This window comes from Drosophila miranda, chromosome 4, assembly GCF_003369915.1.
Source record: "Drosophila miranda strain MSH22 chromosome 4, D.miranda_PacBio2.1, whole genome shotgun sequence".
Classification (NCBI taxonomy): Eukaryota; Metazoa; Arthropoda; class Insecta; order Diptera; family Drosophilidae; genus Drosophila; species Drosophila miranda.
The window spans coordinates 11,831,915-11,854,043 of NC_046677.1; the positions used below are offsets into that span (position 1 = coordinate 11,831,915).

At 37.5% G+C, this 22,129-nt stretch overlaps 1 protein-coding gene across 1 annotated transcript in view; it reads right to left on the reverse strand.

Moving 5' to 3' along the window:
• LOC108161398 (short neuropeptide F) overlaps window positions 1-21,851 on the reverse strand; it is a 45,588-nt gene extending 23,737 nt beyond the window's left edge. Inside the window, exon 1 of the mRNA XM_017295647.2 lies at window positions 21,444-21,851. The gene's annotated coding sequence lies outside the window, so the exon portion shown is untranslated. The remainder of the gene's footprint in view (window positions 1-21,443) is intronic.
• Between the last annotated feature and the right edge of the window lie 278 nt (window positions 21,852-22,129).

Below are 22,129 nucleotides of genomic sequence, written 5' to 3' on the forward strand. Positions count from 1 at the left end.
ACAGCTAGAATTACAAGCAGCGACGCGTGCATGTTGCATAAACTGAGGAGGCAGCAGAAGGATGCACCATCTGTTGGCGTGTGTCGCCAAATGAATTGCTTTTTATATGAACTTTAAGCCCTGGCAAGTGGGTGTCCGTATCCGTATCTATGGCCAAAAGAAACTCTTGCATGTTTCTGTGCTCACATGCTTGCCACTCATCATAATACCTCTCGTAATAATAAAATGTCGCCCTCCTCTCCCGCCCAAAAGCGCTAACAATGGCAATTGTCTTCGTAGCAGGGAGAAAGGCTGGCGGCAGGCAGCAAGGAGATGGATGACTGAGGAGGCAGGATGGATGGGTGGATGATGCTCTGAGGGAAGGCATTGCATGTTTGTCGTAGCTTTACAGATTAGATGCTCGCGTGTTCTCTGTTTCCTGTATGACACCTTGAATGAGTGGAGTAAAGAACCGTCTACTCTCTTGGAAAGCAATGGAAATGATCTATTTCGAAAGTGAAAAGGTGAGAGGGTAAGTCCTTGGAGGATTAAGTGGAGAACAAGTGATGGAACTTGCTTTCAAGGAAACAAAACGAAAAGGAAAACCTCTTCTGGGAACCAATCGAGAAGCGTATTTATCTCTAGGAACTGCAAGTGATTGAAAAATTTTCTCGCAGGAATCGCATGGGTGTGAAACTATCTCCCACGAACTGAACTTTGAATAAAATTATCTTCTGGGAACTGCAAAATAATGAACAAACTATCAGGAACGGACAGTGATAGAACGAGAGTGGAGAAACTCAGGAATAATCCTTCTAGCAGGCGATGAACAGGAAAGAGAATGATGGAACTTATCTCTGAGGATATCATAGTGATGGAACGTAGCTTTCAGATGCTATAAATGATAGAAAACGTTAGCCGAGGAAGGGAAATTGTTGGATTTGTAAGGTCCCAGATAGAACTAGTGATAGAAATTGAAGGAAGGGATCCAAAAAGACCTCTCAAGATTATTTTTTAGCTCTCCAGAAGAAAAAGAGATTAATTTTTAGCTCTCACGAGCAGCAGGCCATGTTTTTCATTTGAATTTAATGGATTCTCGTGGATATTTAAGCACCAGAAGGTTCTTGAAACAATTTTCAAGCTACAAAAAATAGTGGAAACACCTTCTAAAAAATAAATAGAGATCAAAAGTTGCTCTGAGCCAAAGAGTGATACATCTTAGCTTTTAGAAAGAAAAATGTATGCATTTTTGTTTTCAGAAGCTAAAAAAAGTGAATTTAAAAATTTCTAAGCAACAAAAAGTGAAGAAAAACTATCGTTGAGCAATGAAAAGTGTGAATTTTAGCTCTTCAGAGGAGACATTACCTAACAGAAGCTAAAATTTAATGTAAGTACAAGATTTCTAAGCACCAGAAAGTCCTAGAATCTATCTTTGCAGAGCCAAAGCCTAAAAGTGATTAAAAGTAGCTCTAGAAACTAAAAAAAGTAAGGAAATAATCTCTCAGTAGCAACAACAGATGCAAATGGTCTTTCAAGAACAGCAAATACTACAAAAAGATACTAAAAAACCAGCACCAAATGCAAATTATCTAACAGATTTATTATATCTCCACAAAAACTAACAAAAAACTGAGGAAAAGCGCAAAAAATACAAAGGGAAACCAATGGGAAATTCTTAGTCCAAGAATCAGCTAAATAACACTTCCTCCCACAAGTTCTTTGTTTTGTTTCTATTGCAGAATCCTTTTCTTTCCTGTTGGGACACTTCCTTGTTTTTGTTTTTTCTGTGGATTGGGATTTACCCTACTTTCACGACACGATGTCCCGCTGAGCATCGGGGGAATCCGCTTCAAGTAACTTCTGAGCGCTGATGCTTGCGGCAAGTGCTAATATACCCATTGAGTACCATCCCACAAAGACACCCCACGAAATGAGCAGCCAAGAGAGAAATAGAGAGAGAGGAAGGGAGACAAGCGTCGCGATGGCGGAGGTGACCCAAAAAAACATTTCATTCAGCTTTTGTCAACGCTTTTCTGAATGCATTGCCACGGGAGATGAGTGCCACGCGAGGAAAACGAAAGGAAAACCTCTTGAAATACCAAGCGGGTAATTTCCCATGACACAAAAAAAAAAAAAACAAAACAACTGACGGAAGAACTGTGTTATTTTTGGTTTGTCATCTGTCGCTATTTACAGGGCCACTTGTACCCCACAAAAATATGAGCAAAATGTGTGGAAAACCTGTGGGAAATGTTGCGAAGATGATAGTGGTATTTGATTGACAGAAAAGTGTAGCCAGAGCAGGCGGTTTTAATCATAAAATTGTTTAAAATTGTGTGTTTATATGCAAAAAAAGATTTAGCAAAGTTATACGATGGCTTTAAGGAGGATTTTGGTAGTAAAATTTAAGTTTAAGAGTGAAACAGTGAGTCTAGTGGATTTCTAAGACACTGGAGACCTAAGAGGATTCAAGAAGTTCTTAGAAATGAGAAAAAACCGCTGAGAATACCATAGGATTAACAGAAGAGACATCTGCCGACCTCTTTGGTCATTGATTCGGAGAGATATAACTTCTTAAAATGCAAGTAATATTTCTCACAACAAATTCCATTCGATTTCTTATAGAAATGCCACGACAATTGCCTTGCATTTGCTTCAAACAAATGACAAATCATTTCTCAATCAAGAGCCAATTAAATACCAATTTACCGAAGCAAGAACCATTTAATTATCCTCATATTTGAATAAATAATGTGCCTGCTAATTTGCTTCCATGGAAAACCCCTACATAAACTGCCATAATTAAACCCCCAGCTAGACCGCTCCTTTAATTACATTTAACTGCGGAAACAGATTCCCAATTACAAAACCAATCGATCAACAGAGTTGATGAAATTTTAATTAGTTCGGTCTCAAGACAATGGCCCCGGAGACCCTCCTCAGGCGCTCGCGCAACTTTCGACTGGCGGCTTCGACAAAACACACAAATTGGCGTCTCATTATAAGCAGATTAGACTTCGATTTCGATTGGCAAGAGAATAGCAAGAGGATACCCAGAGAAGGATGTAACAGAATGGAATCATATGGATTGCATATGCAGTTCTTCAGGAGAGCCAATTAGCGGAGGTGCACTCCGCTGTCTGTCATTTGCAGGAGATGGATGCCTTTTGCCAGGGGCAACCATCATTCATCCGCTGCTCAAAGGTGCCTGAAAGCCAACGCCAGCGGCCAACAGCCAATGGCCATTTCTGGGCCACGTTTTTTGCCAGGCTTTAAGTTTTGGGGCCTTTTTTTTTGGCATCCCCGACTAATGGCTTAAAGCGGCATCAGACGCGACAGCTGTTGAATGCAGCTCTCGGAAGTGGCGCCATCTGTTGCATGCTGCATATTGAAGGGCCTGACTGCTCTGTTGGATGGTAGACAAATTGAGCCTTAAAACTTCAGCTTTCAATATTTTATAGGATTTTACTGGAAATCTACAGGGGGAATGAGGTTTTATGTTTAATATTCGATAGAGTTTTCCTCATTTTAACTATATCCGAGGCGTTTTTCTTGATAAATTCGAATTAATTCTACAATAAATCACACTATTTTGCTTCATTGGACCCACTTCTTTTTACCACTTTCAAACCAATTATAAGTTTTGTAACCCTTTTTCCACCTCTAGAGAGTGCAAATTATATTTATAATTTGATTTTACCCCCAAGCGACTGCAAATGAAATCTAGATCAGTTTTTTCCACTAAATGCCACTTTGATTGCAGTAACCTTTGGCTGGCATCGGCGTGTAATTGCTAACAATTGAACTTTGACCTACAGAGAAAACGGTCATAACTGTCTCTAGGGAGACGCCACAGATACTAGATATAGTACAGGGCCATGGGGAGTACTCATAAAGTATTAATTAATAAACAAAAAACCCGAAGAAGGGTCGCGGGTCAATCAATTGCACGATTTGTGACGTCCTTGGCATTTCTAAGCAAAAATATGGGAAACTAATCGATTTTCGAATGGGAATCCAGTTTAAAGAAGCATTCGATTCGGTTTTCCGGTCCGGCCCGTGGTTTTGTGGCCACAACTTCCTTGGAAGCAGACCTTCCGGCCTGGAAGGACCTGCTGCACTTCGAGGAACAATTCATTGAGGTTTTGCGGCCAAAGTTTATGGGTTCCTTGGGTCCTTGTCTCATTTTGTGGTTGTGGGTTAATGTATTTACAATGCAATATGCAGGCGTGGGCGTAGGCGTGGCCGCAGTCATTTTTGGGTGTGTGCCCCAAGGACTGTTGCTGTCGTTGCTGTGGCTATGAGCACCATTTCCTTGCCAGAATTGCCTGTGGGATCATCTGTGGGATGGGTCTGTGTTCTGTTTGTGGACTTTCTGCAGCGGCTGTTTCGCGGAAATCGTTGGACCACGTGTGCGTTTAATTAGTTGCATCGAATTTCAGTTTGGGCACGAAATGCCACGCGTTTGTGCGGAGGAGGCTGAGGCGAGCAGCAAACGGAACAGCAGTCGCAGGGCCTGTAATTATCAATTTCCATGTAATTTGAGGCGCGATGCAGCCCACAAAAGTGGTATTTCGAGTGAGTGGAAATATTGTAAATTAAATAAATTCCTTTGTTTATATTTTTCGATATTTTTGAATTCCAAGGACGAAGATTCCTTTCATAAGGAATTAAAATTCCCTCACTGGTGCTTCTCCGTAAAAGCACTTCCTTTTGTCTGTTACAAGCCTCTCATTGAACACAGCATACACTTATGAAACGCACCGTATCCGTATACCGTTTATAATTATTAAATATTTGATAAGAAATCAACAATTCCATTTCTCGGCAAATACACAAATTTTATTTATTTGTACGAAATTACAAATTGTATTTTCAATTTATTTAACGGAGAAAACCCTCGAATTTTAAATGTCAAATGCAAAAACTACCATCCGGGCGGATTGTATCTGCCGAACACACAAAATTTTGTTGTAATTGAAATTGAACTAAGTGCCGTTCGTTTCGGGGGTTCGTTGGGCATGGAAAATGCCATCCCATACCATGAGGAGTCCCATTGATTGGGCTCCACCACCTATGCATTCCCTCAAGAGGATTGAGTACCGTTGCATAGTATTTCACTGTATTTATGCCACAAACAAAAAAAAAGTAGGAAAAATACAAAAATAAATAAATACCGAAATGACATTTAATGTACCGTCAAATATTATAAATGTTGTGCGTCCATTGGGGAGTGCAGAATGCAAAAAATGTGTTTGGTATCAAATTTCAATTTTAATAGCACCAGTGGGAGGGGACTGGGATCCCTTACTTTCCCCCCTCTTACTCTGCCCTTTCCCCTCTCTCGATGTTCTGTCAATTTTTTTGATGGCCACTTTACGCCTCCGTTTTATGGGACATGCAATGGGGACTCATGAATGAATGGTCATGTCATACATTCATTTGTTTATGGGGCTTTATTTTACTTTATTTAACTTGTTTTTTTCTGGCTTCTGCGAAGTGCCTGTTGAGCTGTGAAATGTTGGCCAAAGAGTCGCAGTTAAGCGGCTGTTAAAGGGCGATTGAATGTCAGAGTGTAGTGCCTGTTAAGTGGCTGTTAAACTGTGGAATGTGGTCCTGAGAGTGGAGATTGAAACTGAAGGTTGGTTTGGATTTTAAGTGGGTTAATTATTTCAATATTCGATTATTATTTACTAATAAACACAATTTAACGTTTTCCGCTGTGAAGCAAACCGACTTTTTTTTATAGATTTGGGGCTTTAGAAATTTTTTATAATTTTTTTTTCTTTTTTTACAATTTAATATTTTTTTCTTTTTATCGTTTAATTTTTTTTCAAAGTCGGAAATTTTTTGTTGCTTTTTTCAGAGGTAGTGGTTTCTTTTCACTTAACTTAAGTATTAGACATCTGGTTGTATTGAATATTGCAATTCATAAAGCTGATAACTGCAGCTTAAGATCTTACCCGAACACTTCGCAGCTTAAGCGTATCGTCTAGATAATATGAAGCTTTCAAATTATAACATCTAAATTTTAAGTGCTATTTTAAAAAAAATGTTGTCTTTGAAAACTCAGGAAAAGTCGAAACAGATTTATTCCTTGGGGGTTAGTATTTTTCTTGAATAGTTACATTAATATGCTTTTAATTAATCTTTTTTACTAAGATATTTAATGGAGAACGAAAGCATGAGGGACGTTAGGCAGTCAATTGTTGAGAAATCAGAGAGAAACCGTAGTACGATTTTAATCCAATGTAAATTTCAAATAAAATGATTAAATAAGTGAGTGAATAACGGTGTAAGGTATTTATCATTACAGTAGGGGCATTTAATTAATCATATTCACCAGGAAACATGATGGACAATAATTGAAAGTGGATGAAAGATGATTTATTGTTTGATAAAACAAGGGAAAATCCAGTCAAGATTGAAGAATTATTAAAGCTATTCAAGAGGGACCTTCAGGAAGCCTTTGATGCGCTAAGACGTAGAGCAATCCATTTTTTGTAGGGCAAACGGCAGACAATAGTCGTCCATTGAATGGGAAAATACAAAATTAAACCAATAAAGCTACAAGTTTTCAAGGTTTAGAGTAGAGTTACATCAAAGTAAGGAAATATAAAGGCCATTCATTTGGCTCTAGAAAAATTGTGGATCACTTTCTTGGAATTCGCAAAATATACCGCCAAAATATTATCATTTTTACGCTGCATCTGCACCGCGGATATCCACAAAAATGGATGATTTAAAAAGATAATTGTTCGAGGATTTTTGGACTTTCGATAGAGTGGATATACCTAAAGATATAGCAACGCAAAGTTAATGACCCAGAGTTTTACTGCACCATAATAAATCGTGATGTTTGAAAGTAACAAGGAATTTTTTGTATTAATTTATGTATTGCTCAGCACCAAAATAACGTCCAATTTTATTCCAATAGAACCATAAGTTTTTCTATTTTCTATGAAAATGTATCTAATGGTAAATCTACTTGCATTCGTATTGTCTTGAAATAAATCACAAATGAAAGGCAGTACATTCCATGCAGTGCAGAGCCCCAAAGTCAGACAAAACATTTCCAAGTTCCATTAATTTTACATCCTAAAGCTGTTGCCCTGAAAGCATACACCTCACCACTGGATAATCATAAAGAAACAATGAATTTTAGGTGAATATTCAGATGCTCGGAAAATTGTCTGACTTTTTTTCTCTTGCTTGGGAAACGGGGAAAAAGAGAACGAACCACAGCGCCTAAGCCGCGTAATGTGTTGGCAAATGTAAATGGAATTTCCGCCCAAGGGCTGCAGCCCCATAATACCGTTGCTTACACGCTGTTTACAGTATTCAAATGAACATTTTGTTTGGAGGCAGAGGCACCGCAACAAGTGCGCCACAAGCAGCAGAGAAAGGAAGGGGTCCCCGCCGTATGCCAATCATGAATGAGTAAATAAATGTGTAGGCTGATTGTTTGCTTTCAATCATGCTGCAAACTGGAAGCATAAATACATGTGTGAATGGAAAGAGAGAGTTCTGCTTCAGAAATAACTATAAAGATCAAGTATACGAGGTTGGGGCCACCATATCATATCATTATAGAGATCCCATTCCATCAATTATTACAATTATAATAGCCCTGAAATAATTATACAACTGCCGAGGGCTTACAGCCTTCTCCCCCAAAAAATCTTCGCTAAGTGCCCCATAAAAAGTCTGTCCCTCTGCCACCCAAAGTCCCTCCTTTTTCTGGTAGATTATGGCGTTATTTGATTTATGTTTCAGTTTTTATTTTGCAAGGCATTTTGTCTGAATTAAGACGAAGACGAAGACTGGCGTTTGGTTGCGTTTCGGACGAGATTCCCTCTTGATTTATGTGGAGTGTTTTTTTTCTCGCTTTGGTTTTTCTTCTGCAGCTTTTCTTTTGCTTCTGCTTTTTTGTTTGTGTGAAAATGAATTTAAATAAAATTTTGCGGCAGACGCCTTCGAATTAGAATAGCGAAAAATAAAGACGGGGAACGTGCAATTAAATAGCCGAAAATCGTTAGAGCATTAAGCGAACATATTTCATGCCGTTTAGGGAATTACGAAAGGAAATTGAAAGAATTTTCTAATTGAAAATCATAATTGGAAAAATTAATTGTTTTTGCCAGGAGAGGAGCAGAGGAGCAGGAGGAGCTATGCGAGATTGGCGGCTGAAACTGAGATTGAAATTGAAAAAAAAAGTAATAAATTATGAGATGTTAAAAATGATATCAAAATTCCGTCTAAAATTTTTTTTTTTTATTTAATTAAATTTGTATATTTATATTTCTTTTATTATGTATTTATTATTTTTTGAAATATATAAGTTGCTTAAACGGCAACATCAGACAACACAATTGTATTTTTATAGCTGTGATCCTTTTTTTATTTTAAAATTTAAATACAAAAATTAATTAAATTATTAATTAAAAAAATATATATTTTGCACTCAAAATTTAAGGAATTTATTATCTTATTTCTGTAATTATTTATTTTTGCCTCAAATTATAGCAGAAAAAAATGATTGAATTATTCAAAAATATTTTCAAAATAATTTTTTATAACTCCTTTTTTTCAAAAATTAAATTTTATTTCTTTTATTCATTTACCGCTGTTAATTTAAGATACTCTTTATGCAATTTATAAAATTATTTTTTTTCGTCTTAAATTTCAAAATATCTGCAATCCTTTATTTCTTTTTTTTTTTTAGCATTTATTTATTTATTACTTAAAATGTTTATTTATTACATATTTATTTTTTATTATTTTGTATTTACTTTTCCCGCTTTTCATCGCGTTTAATCGCCATTAACCTAAGTAAATTTCTATCATATTGTTATTGTTATTTTGTTCTTCAATTTAAATGTGTTTCCATTTTTCCCGCTCTATATTTTCTATAGTATTTTCCTTCTGGCCGAGGCCTGAGGCGTTAACCCTTTAATACTTCATTACACATTTTACAGCCTAATGAGCTTTTCAATCAGACGACGGAGAGAGCCCCCAAAGCAAATATTTGCTGTCCGCGAATTCCGAGAGAAAGAGATTTTCTCGCGAACTGCCGGAGGAAATACAAGAAAATTGCAATTCAAAGTAAAAGCAGGGAAAAATAAGGAAAAGCTTAGCGAAAAATAGCTAGAATTACATAATTAATGGGGAAAGCTTCATTAGCCTGCAATCCCAAAAGAAAACAAAGTTTTTCTCGTATTTTGAAATGATTATAAAGATAATGGGCCTTTGCTGTGAATCGGCTCCTATCGTATAGATTATACGGGTACTTGTACACATACTTATGTACGTCACCGTTGCGATAAGCCGATTGTGCGAACACAATCGATGTGTCTATCCCTGGAGGGGAGGAGGCTTTACTATCTCTACGAATACGATATATCATTCCAGCGTACAAGTTCTCGTTACATTTTTAATATGAGAAAATGTACGAGTATCTAAATATAGGAAATGGGGGAGCAGGAGGGAGAAGGAGAAGTGAGCAAAAGCAGTGCATAAAACACGTAATAATCGCTGCTTTATCTGGCCATTCACTTGACTCTCATTTGGGGCTTAGATATCAGGGCTCTCCCCCTATCCCTCCCCCATCTTCGTACTGCCACTGCAATCGATGGTTGTGCAATAAACCGACTCCGGTCTCCGGCACGTGATTTTTATTATTTAATAGAACTAATACATCGTTAAGGCCAACGTCTGATGAAGGAACAATGAACTTTTGCTGATTTTTGCAATAAATTTACTTAATTTGTGATTAAATCCATGATTTTTGCGAAGGATTTGGGGGCTTTATTTTGGGTGGACTGGGAATTAGATGAGTAATGCTCGTATCGGAAGCGTTTGACGTAGCTTTTGAGGTTGAAAACCTTTCAGAAAATACAAATCTGAGGGATTTATTTGTGGAACTAAAGAAAGAAAGTAATTTTTGAGTACTGTGAACCCTCGTCGTGTCCTTTAATCACTGAAATGCGAATGATTCATCGAAAGCACAGACCACAGGGATCGAGGTTCTGCCTTACGAAGGATTATAGATCATGGTTCTTGTTCAGAAATAATTCCCTCGATTCCTGCAATTCCCTGGTATCATATTCTGAAATGTTTGCATGCCACAATGTGAACTACCAATTTTCCGTGGCTTCTATTTGCATTTGACAAACCAATTCACATATTTTCCAGTGAGTGGAGGGTCCTTGTGAACACTGCATGTGGAAAAGCGTGGAAAAATCATGCAATGCGGCACAGACTGTTGTTGCATCTAAACGAATTCATCTGCCTTTCTATCCTTCTGTTTGTTTTGTAGATTTGTATGACAATTACATGCATGTAATGGAATTTACACGATTTTTATAGGGAAAAAGGAGGAAAACAGAGGACCATATAGAGAGACCAGCTATAGAGAAAGGATACATGAATAAAGAGAAAAAACTAGGGCACATAAGGAGCATATAAAAAGGAGTTTAAAATATGGAAAAATAAATTTAAAAAAAAAAACAGAAAAAATATGAAACAAAAATGGAAGAAAAACATGAAGAAAATGGTTAGAAAAGCGCGTAGAAAATTGAATGAAAAGAGTAAAAATTCCATGAAGAGCAATAGAAAAATGAATTGAAATTGAATTTAGATATTTGCTGTTTTTGATTGAATCAATTGCCATTATTCCGACTTATTCATTCGAAACTCACTGCTGACAATACGATTTGGTATTTATTCTACGTTTTGTTCTCCCCGGAATGAATGATGGATCGAAGAGCAGTCCATCCGCTCCTCTTAAATCCTTGAACGGGGGAGAACTTTCTCATCATGTAACTGCAACCACAGGCTGCAAACAGCATTGGAGAGTAATGCATATGGATACGGTTTTTAATCACCTTTTGGCCCTCTGTTCGAGGGGGACTTTCACCTCGTTTCGGTCCCATTTTGGGGGTATATTTCCCCCCACTCTTGGCACTCTTTTCGAGGTGCATATTTTCTCCTCTTTTTGCCACACTTTTTGTTGAAAGGGAAACTTCTGTGCAGGATTCATATTAAAAAATGCCCGTGTGCCTGATTGATTTACGAGTTGGTGTCCGCCTGGCTGGGCCAACAAACCGAATGAACCCCGAAGGTGCTGCATGCAATAGACACCCACAGCGGGGGAGGGGCAATGTTAAGGCCACATGAGGCTGTGGCAAATAACTGCTACAGAAGTACTCCTACGTATCTCGTATTTTAGAATATATGGACTTTTGATTCTGTTACTGTGTTTTTCCACAGAAAAAGACAGAGAGAGAGAGAGCATAACTCCGGGGGCGATTTTTGTATGTGCGATCCTTGCTGGCTTTTTCTCTCCATCGCATAATTAAGTTTCAATCGTCGGAAATGTGTGATAAATTGTTTGCCACGCAGGTGACATTGATTTCGGGTCAGGATATAGAAGGCGAAATGTCATATGGCCACAATTTGCAGTGGAAAATGTCAAGAAAAGTTGGTACTATCTCCAGCAAAGGTCTCCTGATAACTACTTTCAGTTTCAGATGGAAAACTCCAATTGAAATAGTGTGAAAAACGGAGAAAAATTCCATGCTTCTTCTCTCTTTATCGGATTTTCATCAGCCATTGAATGGAAAGTCAATGAAAGGAGTTTTCTCAATGGAAAAGGCAGCTTGGATTTTTCTTTGGCATTTTCTACAGGTCAATTCTAATTTCAATGATTAACTGAGTGGCTAATCTTTAATCTGGATGGAAAATTGATTTTATTTTATAAATGGGAGACAAGAATTTTAATTATCGGAAGCACATGGAAAATGCGCTTGCAAAAATCGGATTGCACTGGAAAATTAACGGAAATCTAAGGGGAAAAGGTTTCTAGAATATTGTACATTATTTAATTAATTAAAGTAGATTAAATAAATTTGTATTATAATTTATTGAAATATAAGTAATTATCTTTGTTTTACTGAAGATTTCTTTACACGAAACTAAATTTTCTTTTTAATCTAAAGGAAGTTTTTCTTCGAATTTTTGAAACCCTCAAAACCCTTTTTACAAAAAAAAATCGATAGCTCTCGTATTTAATACAAATTTAATTTTAAAAGCCTATTTATACATCGAAAGAACTCCCCTGCGTACTAGGAACCTCCCTGTCGATGCTTTTTATTAATATTTATATTAAATTTAAAAGACTTCCTTTGCTTAAATACCATTTATAATTTATTCAAAAGAGAGTTCGTGTTTTCGCTTGGAAAATCTGCTTAAAAATCACAAAAATTAGAATTATAAATTTATGTTTGGATTGGATTAGTTTTTCCCAGCTGTGGATTTTGCGACGCGCATATTTCCACTGATTTCCCGCCATTTAATTAGTTTCAGTTTTCCTTCAGCCTCAAAGTTTTTCCTTCAGCCTCAAATGTCTGCCATTTGCCTTCATTTTCAAATGATTTTTTTCATGTTTTCAAATGTTGTCATTTCTATGAGTTTTTCCTTTGCCTTAAATGTCATAATTTTTGCAGTTTAATTGCCATTTTCCATTAATTGAAAATAATAAAAAGCTAAGTAGATGATGATTAATTTGTCAATCCGTTTGTGGTGGGTGCTAATGCGCTTAGGCCTCCTCTCTGCCTCTCTGGCTCTTTGCCACAAAAGGTCTTCTAATTGTTTCAAACATTTCGAAATTTATGAGGGCTTTTTCGCGCCGTTTATAAATAATTGTATGCCCTTTGGCCTAAGCATCGCTCCCATTTTCCCTATTTGACACCCCAAAAGCATAACGAACCAACAGACAGTTAATTAGCTAATGAAATTACACTTCGAGTCGCTGGAAAAACCGCCTGGACATTTAACTTGTTGACACTTTTCGAGGAAGCTTCCTCTACCTTTACTTTTCCACGTTTTTCAACTTTTTTTGTTTGTATTTTTTTTTGAGCAACTGCTGGCAATTACTTTATGGCCCACCGTGCCCCTCTGACCCTTCGGGCAAAAAGGACAGTTTTCTAGTGCTACTAATTACCCAAAAATTAGGGCTACAAAATGCTGCAAAATCTCTTGGAAATTTTATGCATTTTGTTGCACTTGAATGTGAAGGAGTCCTGTAATTGCAGTTTCATTAAATAATTATGTTCTTGGAATGGCATTTTCATTAGGGAAAGCAGGGAAACCCCTATAAAGAGCAGAAAAATAAGGGCGGCTTACAAAAAGAAGGGGGTGGGGGGGGGGGGGGGGGGGGGAACTTGCATGGGAAACTATGGGAAATGTGGCTTAAAACTATTTTTTGCGCTTTCCTTTCAAAATACCCCAAAGATAAACCAAAAATCACAACCGCAGAAGTTCGAAAAGTGTATTACTCTCGTGTTTTATTCACTCTTAAAAGATTCCCACTGAAAACAAGTGGCAGAAAAGGGCTCTCTTTCTGTTTTTCACTGCAGAGAAAAATCAGCAAACGGGAAAAGAGATCATGGCCGATCCACGCTTCCATTGCGATGAGAAGGGACGAGTACAGGTTCCAGTACTTGTTTTTGGATCAGCGATTTGACCTTGCCGTCTGTCGAAGGATCTTTTAGGTATAGAAAGTAAAGAAGCCATCGGATACGGCATGACTGCTGAGGCGTCTTGATGCAACAATAAATGGTGTGATTGTAGATCCCTAGAAGTCCATGTAGCAGTCTCTGCTTCTCCCTTGAAGTTCGAGCCAATGCCAGACATTGGCCCTCAGCTGCAATCGAGTCCAATATCTACAAGTAATTCGTATTACAGATGGGAATCTGTATCAGCTTACGGCTTCTCGATGGACCTATCACTGTTCAGCTCCTCCTGTGTTTTCAGTAAGTTTTTTACTTACTTTTACTGCACTTTTTGTTTTAATTTTTGTTACTTCTCGAAAATAAATGTAGTTTTTAGACGTGTAAGCTTTTGGCTCGAATTGATTGAAACAAAAAATCTGGACATCAAATGTAATCCCCATACATTTCATCATAAACTTGCGTTTATTTTGTGGCTGAAAATTAAGCCTGCAAATTATTGTCATTCGAATTTTTAGCAGGCAAAAGGTCAAGCCGCAGAGAAATCTACGATTTGTTGGACTGCACCACCAATAAATCCTTGTTTAATAGAAACACATGGCAGCGTATACGCAATATTACGCAGACTATTGCTGGACACTAAGTATACGCCACAATTGACGAAAGCTCATTACAGCCACGAGGGGTGGTAGGCGTTGTTTTTAAATAAAGAGGCGTGTGAATATGCGTGTGGCATCCAAAGAGAAAATGAATGGAGCGGACCCTCTCTGGACATCCATTCATCCAAAACAAGTGAGAGAGAGAGAGGAGGATCCTAGAGGTCCAACAAGTGATGGGGGCGGATCCCAGAGCCACAACAAGTGAGGAATGGGGCTCGTGGAACTCCATCAAGTGATGGAAATCCATTCAACAAGAGACGAGAGGACACTGGACTTCCATCAAGTGAAGCATGAGGACCCTGAACGGGCAAGGACACGTCTTGTTTGTCAGCTCATCAAACTGATTTAATGACCTGATGGATGGCCCAGAATGTGATGACAGGATGGAGACACGTCCGCACTGCCACGTCCACGCAACAGTAATTATAGCAGTTTTCCAATTAAGTAAATTATAATCGTGTGCCGGGATGGAGATGGAGATAGATGGGTGCCACAGCCACAGTTTGAGCCTCAATTGCCTCAAGAATTGGAAGGACACTCTGCGAACGAAAGGAATCCCACTCGATATAAATTCAGAGCCAAAAATCAGAGCCAAAGCTGAAGGCATTTGCAAATCAGAGAACTTTTGCTTTTGGGCCAAGAAAATCAGAGAAAAGCGAAGCAACAGGGGAAATTCTAAGGCATTCAGGAAGGAGAAGGGCAATCAAATTACTCTCCCGGTGGCCATGTATCTTTCTCGCCATCTGTGAGTCTCCCTGTGGCTCCCCCTCTGTGGCACGCCTTTGTGGCTCGCTCTGTGTCTCCCGCCTTCGGTTTCTGTGGCTCTTTTTTCTGCGAAAGATGGCTAATTTCAAGGCGTGACAGTTCCTTGCCGTCCTTGTGGGCGGTCTAACCCAATTTGTGCGCTTATTGTGCAGTTAATAAATAGTTAGAGTCCAGTGTTTTCTTGTTTTTTTTTTGAGTCCCTGACGAGCGGTCTCAAGTTTTTTATAGACTTTCTTGCATGGATGTGTCTGTAGAATGTACGAAATCCATGGTAAAATTGAGGGGATCTGCTGTAATTTCTAGAGGGATTTGGAAGGAGATATTATTCTTTTGTTTGAATTTGCGTAAAATATCAAGAAAATTGAATAAGCCATTGGGTCTATACGGAGTGACAATCAGGATAAGGCCCATCATTCATTACAAATGTGTTTGCAATTTTTGAATTACTTATAGAGGGATTTTCCCATTCTCTCCTTCCCTTTTTTGAAGCCCTGTAGCTTGTGCTGAGAGTAGAAGGAGTATAGGATCATAGGTATTTAGGGAAAGGTACTTTACAGGCGGAAAAAAGAGTGTTTTGGGAGCCATTAAATGTTATATTAAAACAAAGATATAATATTTAATGCCCATATAAATATGAAAGTACGTTTAATTTTTTTTTGCAGTCGTATAAAAATCATAGATATTAGAGATCTTTTACTATTTTTAGCGGAAAAAAGAAAAGAGTTTTTGTGATATAGGATCTATAATTTTTAACAAATTTACACCTGCAGAAAATTGTATACATATATGTATATGTAATTTAATAAATTTATATTTTATAAGGCAACTCCAAGAATTACCACGCTGCTTTAGGCTTTAATATTTTCAAACAAACATTTTTTTGCCGCCGAAAATCAGAAAGGGTATGAAGATATGAAGATATGAAGCTCCGTTTCGGCAAAAAATATATGTAATGATGTAGTCTAAGAATATACCAAATATCATTAAAATTTAACAAAATTACACAAAAAATCAATGTAAAATATTACCCTAGGATAAACCGTATAAACACTTAGATATCATAGTTTTGACTCCAAAATAATACTTTTTTATTGAATATAGAAATTTCCTTAATTTTATTAGTAGTAGAATGATTTTTACATAGAGATAAAGGAAATGTATCTAAGAACTGCAATAACAGGGTGTCTTTCTAGTCCAAACCCACGCAAGGACATTCCAATCGAGTGCATTTTCAAACTATCGCACACTTGAGTGAAGAAAAAGGACAGATGCCAGACAAATGGCAAACAAAGAGCTTGAAAAGAGAGCCCCCATGCTCGTGTCTATTGTTTACCATTTGTCTACCCTTTTCTCAGGGTTTTTCTTCTAAATTTTTCTCACCCTTTTCTCAATGTTCTTAACGTTTTCTTAGAGTTTTCCCTGCCTTTTTCTCATCCATTCTCCTGCCAGTGCCATGACAGGCAAAAACCAGTTGAAAATTTAATAAAGAGCTTAGAATTTATGACACTTTTCCGGGAGTGGCAGAGGCAGAGGCACGCGTCTGTCTGCCACCTGTTCAAACGATACTCCCTCGTTGCAGGATAAAACGAGACAGGCAGCCGCTCGAAGGCGAACCCCGTTTGGCACCTGTTGATTGTCTGTTGTCCTGTCAATCTGTCATCTCCTGTAATCTCTTTTTGCATACTTGCAACATCTTTGAAAAAAAGTCGTGATTTTAGTCTGGATTTCGTTCAGACAATTGTTTTGCCATTTTCATTCTGTTTATTAATTTAATATCCTTAATTTGAATATCCAAAAAGGTAGAAACTATTCCTAATTTAGTCATGAAATTTCATTAGTTTTTGTGTCCTTCGTTTCCCTCGTTATTTGTGGGATTTAGGCCTCATTTTCTGCTGTCACCTGTCCTCTGTTTTCTATTTAATTTGCCGGAAAATTGCAATTGTGGCAGCTCTAATTAGGTTTTCCGCCCAAAAAGAGGGTAACTTTGGTAGGGGCATAGCATTTGACACCGGAGCACCTGGACATTGGATAATTCTTACCGCTTGCTACCAGAATGTCTAGAGGAAGGTCAAATGTCGTGGGTTTTTTGTGTGTTTGTGCCCTTAAAGAGGGTGTTACGACTTCTGGCAGAAGATTGCAGTGCGGAAAAGATTGAAACTGCCAGCCTACTTCCTGGATATATATTACAGGAAATCTAAGAGTTTTTGAGTGGTTTGAACTTGTAAATGGTGTCTCTTGTATAGCGATAAATATTCGTGAGTAAAAACTGTTTAATAAATAATGAGAGTAATCAAAAATTAGGAAGAAATTCCTATAGAATCCACTACTTGGAAGATAAGAGTTCCTTTCCTAATAGAAACTGCTGTTTTCTACCCAAAAGTAAGGATAGATATTCCAGCTAAATTATAGACAAGAAGTTTGCAGTAAAGAGCCTGACGCCCTATCGACTCTTAAGGACATTTTTCGAGGCTTTGCTTATACAGTGGTATCTCATATTGAATTATCAAGTTAATATCAAGGATAAAATGTACATATTTTCTCTTTAATATACGATCTTTAAGGGTATTCTTTGCCTCGTTCTAATAAGGATATCGCGTCTTTTCTTTAACTTTCTTGTATTCCCGCAATGTTTTTGTATCAACGTCTGTCAGTCTCAACTTGATTGTTTTCATTTGTTGCTCTTTCTTTCTTCTGTGTATGGATGTGTATTTCTTTCTTGTGCGTGTGTGTGTGCGTCCCCCAAATTTGTGGCATTGACATTCGCCGGAAGCCAAGGAAAAACACTTGCCCGTCGGCTGTCCTTTGCCACATGCCCCTGCCCCCAGCCCCCTGCCCCTGCCTTCGCTGTCTGGCGCTTTCAGTTTGCAAATCTCGAAGCGGTCGAAGCGTCAATTTTCTTGTTGATTTGTCAACACGACATCAATATTGTGGCATACGCCACATGTGGCAGCCACCAATTTGTATTGAATTTCAAATGATTTCCAAGAATTTTAATGATTTTTATGAATTTCCCAGCCAAAGATTTCCATTTAAACTTTTTTCTGACAGCGATAATTGGAAGGGGCCATAAGCGTCATACTTTTTGTGGCTTTTATTTCTTTGTTTAAAATGAGTGTTAAGTTTCTGGCCATAATTGAAGGTAATATTTAACTCTCCCTTTCTCTAAACTTTATATTATTTCCTCCACAAATCTTAAATATTTAATTGGATCAATAGGAGCGGAGGACACATGTGTTTAATTCTAAAATTTCGACACCATTTATGCCGATTAATTAATGCCAGTTTCGTGCTTCCGTTTGAAGTCCTTTCTGTGGTCTCCCACGAGTAGTGCGGCTTCCTGGCTTCTGGTTGTTCCTTCCACCTGCCTTTTGCATAATTTATGGAAATTTCCCAACACAAAACAGACAAATGTTGCAGCACCGGATGTGTCTGATGGTCGGAAGCGTTTGACAAATTGTTTGTAATAAGTTTTTGAACAAAAGCTACGATAAATCGCAAGAGCTACAGGTTTTACTCGAAGAAACAGAATTCAGATGCATTTTTGGAGTTCTTTTGATAGAAATGTGCAAATTCCAAGTACCTTCTTTTATGTGTCTGCTCTTGAAAATATTTATTCACTCCACAAGTAGTTTTTGGGTTAATTTTTGCGTGCTGCAGTAACGAAACAAAGAAATAAATAAATAATTGAAAAATAGTAGTCGAAAACACTTGAGACTCAATGGATGGCTGGACAAATGGCTAGATGCAGCCACAGGGACAGTGAAAACCTCTCGAAACGAAACCCGAGTTCATTTTGCATAATAAATGACAAATGAACTTTTTTGGACCAATTCTAGAGGAATTTTTGCATTCGCTTGCTGGAAAAGTGCTCGACGTTTGGAGGAAGGGAGACGGGGAAAAACAATTTTAGGAATGGAAAGCGATGGCCAGTTTTGTTCAGAATATGTTAAGGGAAACCTCTACTGTGGTTTGCACTCAAAAAAGATGTCCGATTGCTCCATGAGAAAACAATTGATGGGAATCGTACTGCTACAGCAAATATAAATTTATCTCGTATGTTATTCGTATGTTATGGAAAATATCATTGAATGCACAGAATAAAGACTGCTTAAAACAATAACGAATGGGATTTATTTGCATCATCTTTGCATATGGAAATTTTCTATCGCATTTTGTCTAAAGAAAAGCAAAGAACATTGTCTCTGGATCTTCATTTGAAGAAGATTGCTAGGGGATTTTAATATAATATTTTCTGGAAATTATATTTTATATGCTGGTAAAATATTATTTATTATACGATTATATCGTAGCGTTCTTCTTTTAAATAATGCATGATTTTGGGGATCCCTCTGAAGTATTTTTAATGCATTCTTTCATATAAAATAGCATGCACAAAACCCATCTACTATTCGTACAGCCCTCTCTGTTTTTTTTTTTGGTTTTTGCCCTTCCGTTTAATTAGCAACAAATGCGCGCTGCTTTTTAGCCCATGGATTGACTCTACGAATATTTTAAATATTCATGTAATTGAATTGTTTACAACTTGCAGCACCAGACGGGGCATGCCACATGTCAACAGCAACCCATTCGAACGCACACCATATGCGATGCAATGTGGAAATGCGGAATTTTTCACCAATTTACGAGCATTGGTGGTTTTTGTATTCACGCCAAGGCTGATTATCTTTTGATTATGAAGGAGGGATATCGAAATTGCAGTCGTTGTCACGGATAATAATAATTAATGCAATTTACAATTTGCAGCCATAAGCCATAATAACCATAAAGTCAACAGCCGACGGAATTCGAATGATTTTTCAGGGATGGGACACAGATTTTTTCCCTCCATGAGTTTCCAAGGAATTCTTTCATTAACATCCTCCGATGAGCATCTTTTTTTGCTTTCTTTCTGCTGTAACGAAATGTTGGAGATATCATCTGTTTTTCCGGCTTTACTTTTGTCTTACTTCTGCTTCCGGGAATGAATTTGCAGAACTCTCAGCACGTTTTGTGCCACAAAAACTCGATAATTTGGTCTTATCAAGTGACACGGATCTTTATTGGAATGCCTCGTGTGGGTTGTCTCTGTGTTTTTTGATTCTCCCTTTTCTGGCGTTTTTTCATGGCTTGGCTCTGTTTTCTACTAATTTTATTCTGTTTTTTTTTTTTTTTTTTTTTTTGCTCTCGTTTTCCCGGTATTTCCCTATCTGTTTGTCTTTTTTTCGCCACTTCTTCTTTGCTTTTCCTCACTTTCAGCACTGTTTTTTGCCCTGTTCTTGCTTTTTCGACTTGTTTTCGGTTATGGTTATGATAATGATAATGTTTTCGGCCCTCTTTTGGCTGCCGGGAAAATTATATTTGCTTTCGAGGAAAAACCCGAACACAAGAGAAAACATTGGAAAGCAGAATTGTTGGCCTGGAAGAGTGATATTATTATCGGGGCTGTGTACACAAGTAGTTTCTTAAATTTACAAGAAAAAGGAGCTGATGCAAAGCTACTTGCACAGCTCTTTCCACGTTTTAATCCTTTTTTCTATTTCCTTTTTCTAATACTCCATTAGCCATTATTTTCCTACAGAAACCTTTGTTTTTCCATAACTTCCAAAAAGCCATAAATTATCACAAAAATATGCTCGTCGCTAACGTTTTCCACACATTTCCCTAAAAATGTAGAGGGAAATTTATGGCCACAAATTTGTTAGAAAATGTAGGGCCAAAACCCTAACCTGCTTAACAAAAAACCTCTACTAATTTGGCCAGAAAAAAACCGAACGGCTCCCAAGTGTCAAAACATTGAGTAACGTTACACTCTTTTGTCTTTTTTCAGCGGCAAGGGTTTGCCCTAATTTTCCTGCCAAAGGAAACCCCAAAAAGACAAACAAAATTGATTGACAATTATTGATATTTTATGCGTTTTGTTTGACAAAGTAGCTGCTGCTGCTGCTGATGTTCTTTTGATACGGAATGACAAAAGGTTGGATGACAAAAAATAACAAATATAACGACTTTGAATACTTTGTAAATACTTTCTGATTGTAGGGCCCTAAAAAATTAACGTAAAGAGATCTCTTGGATAGAAAGGGGGTTTCTCTATAGCTTTTAAAAATCTACTCATTCAATTCTTAAAATCAGTTTTGAAAAATTGCAGTATAAAAAAGTTAAATTTTTTAAATACTTAAGACCTTTTTTTTGTACTTTTTGAGGTATGAAAGTGTCAATTTGTCATATTTCTATTTACAAGGAAACATAGAAAATAGTTGTCTAGAACAAGGGAGGATTTTTTTGTTGTGCGAATTCTTTGGAACAGAATCTATAGAAATATTTAAATATTTAATTAAGATAATGTAGAATAATAATTTTCTATTCGCACTTAAAATTGGGCATTTTTCAGGTTTATATCTCCAAGAAATTCTTTGAATATTTAAAGATATTTCATTCCTCCACAAAAAAATCCAAAGAAATTGGAAATTTAATTCTGATAAAAACCTAAAATTCTTTTAAGAACATATTCAAATTCGTGATAACTCACCTGTGTTTTTTCAATATATTTTTGTTGAAATGAGAGGCGATTTTCAATGAATTAAACGCACGATTAAACCCGTTTTTATAAAAATCAAATATGGTTTTTGCCACAAAACAAAGTTTCTTCTGATATGAAAGTTTTTTCTCTGTTATTTCACACGCGAAAAAAGGTGACCTGCTTTCAAAACTTTCTCAATTAAACGGAAAAGTCAGTTTTTGAAGAGTTTTGCGCACAGATGTAGGCTACACTTTTTATGGTGAGAAATTTCCCTGTGGCAGGAAAAACGTTTTTCGAAAACTAACGGTCCAAACGAGGGCTGGTTGGTTGGTTGTTGGTTCGATCGGTTGTTTTGCTTGTCGGTTGTTCTGGTTGTTCGTTCGTTGAGTTACCTTCGAAGCGCGACAAACGAATGCAACGGCAACGAGGCGGCCGACTGGTTTTATAGCGAACGAGACGAAGCCGAAACGAACCTCCCGCCACGAATGCGAAGCGACCGAACTCCCCTAGACGAAAACCTCCTGTGCCAACACCCAATACCTACCCTCCGCCCCCTTAGAAACCAACCTCTGAAAGCCAACTTCCACTGGTTGCTGATTTTCCTGTTGCTTCCGAAAGCTTTTGCCTGCCGGCTCTTGTGCCGGTTTGTGTCTTGGATTAGAGGGAAAAGCTTCCTTTCGACGCCCACGTTCGTA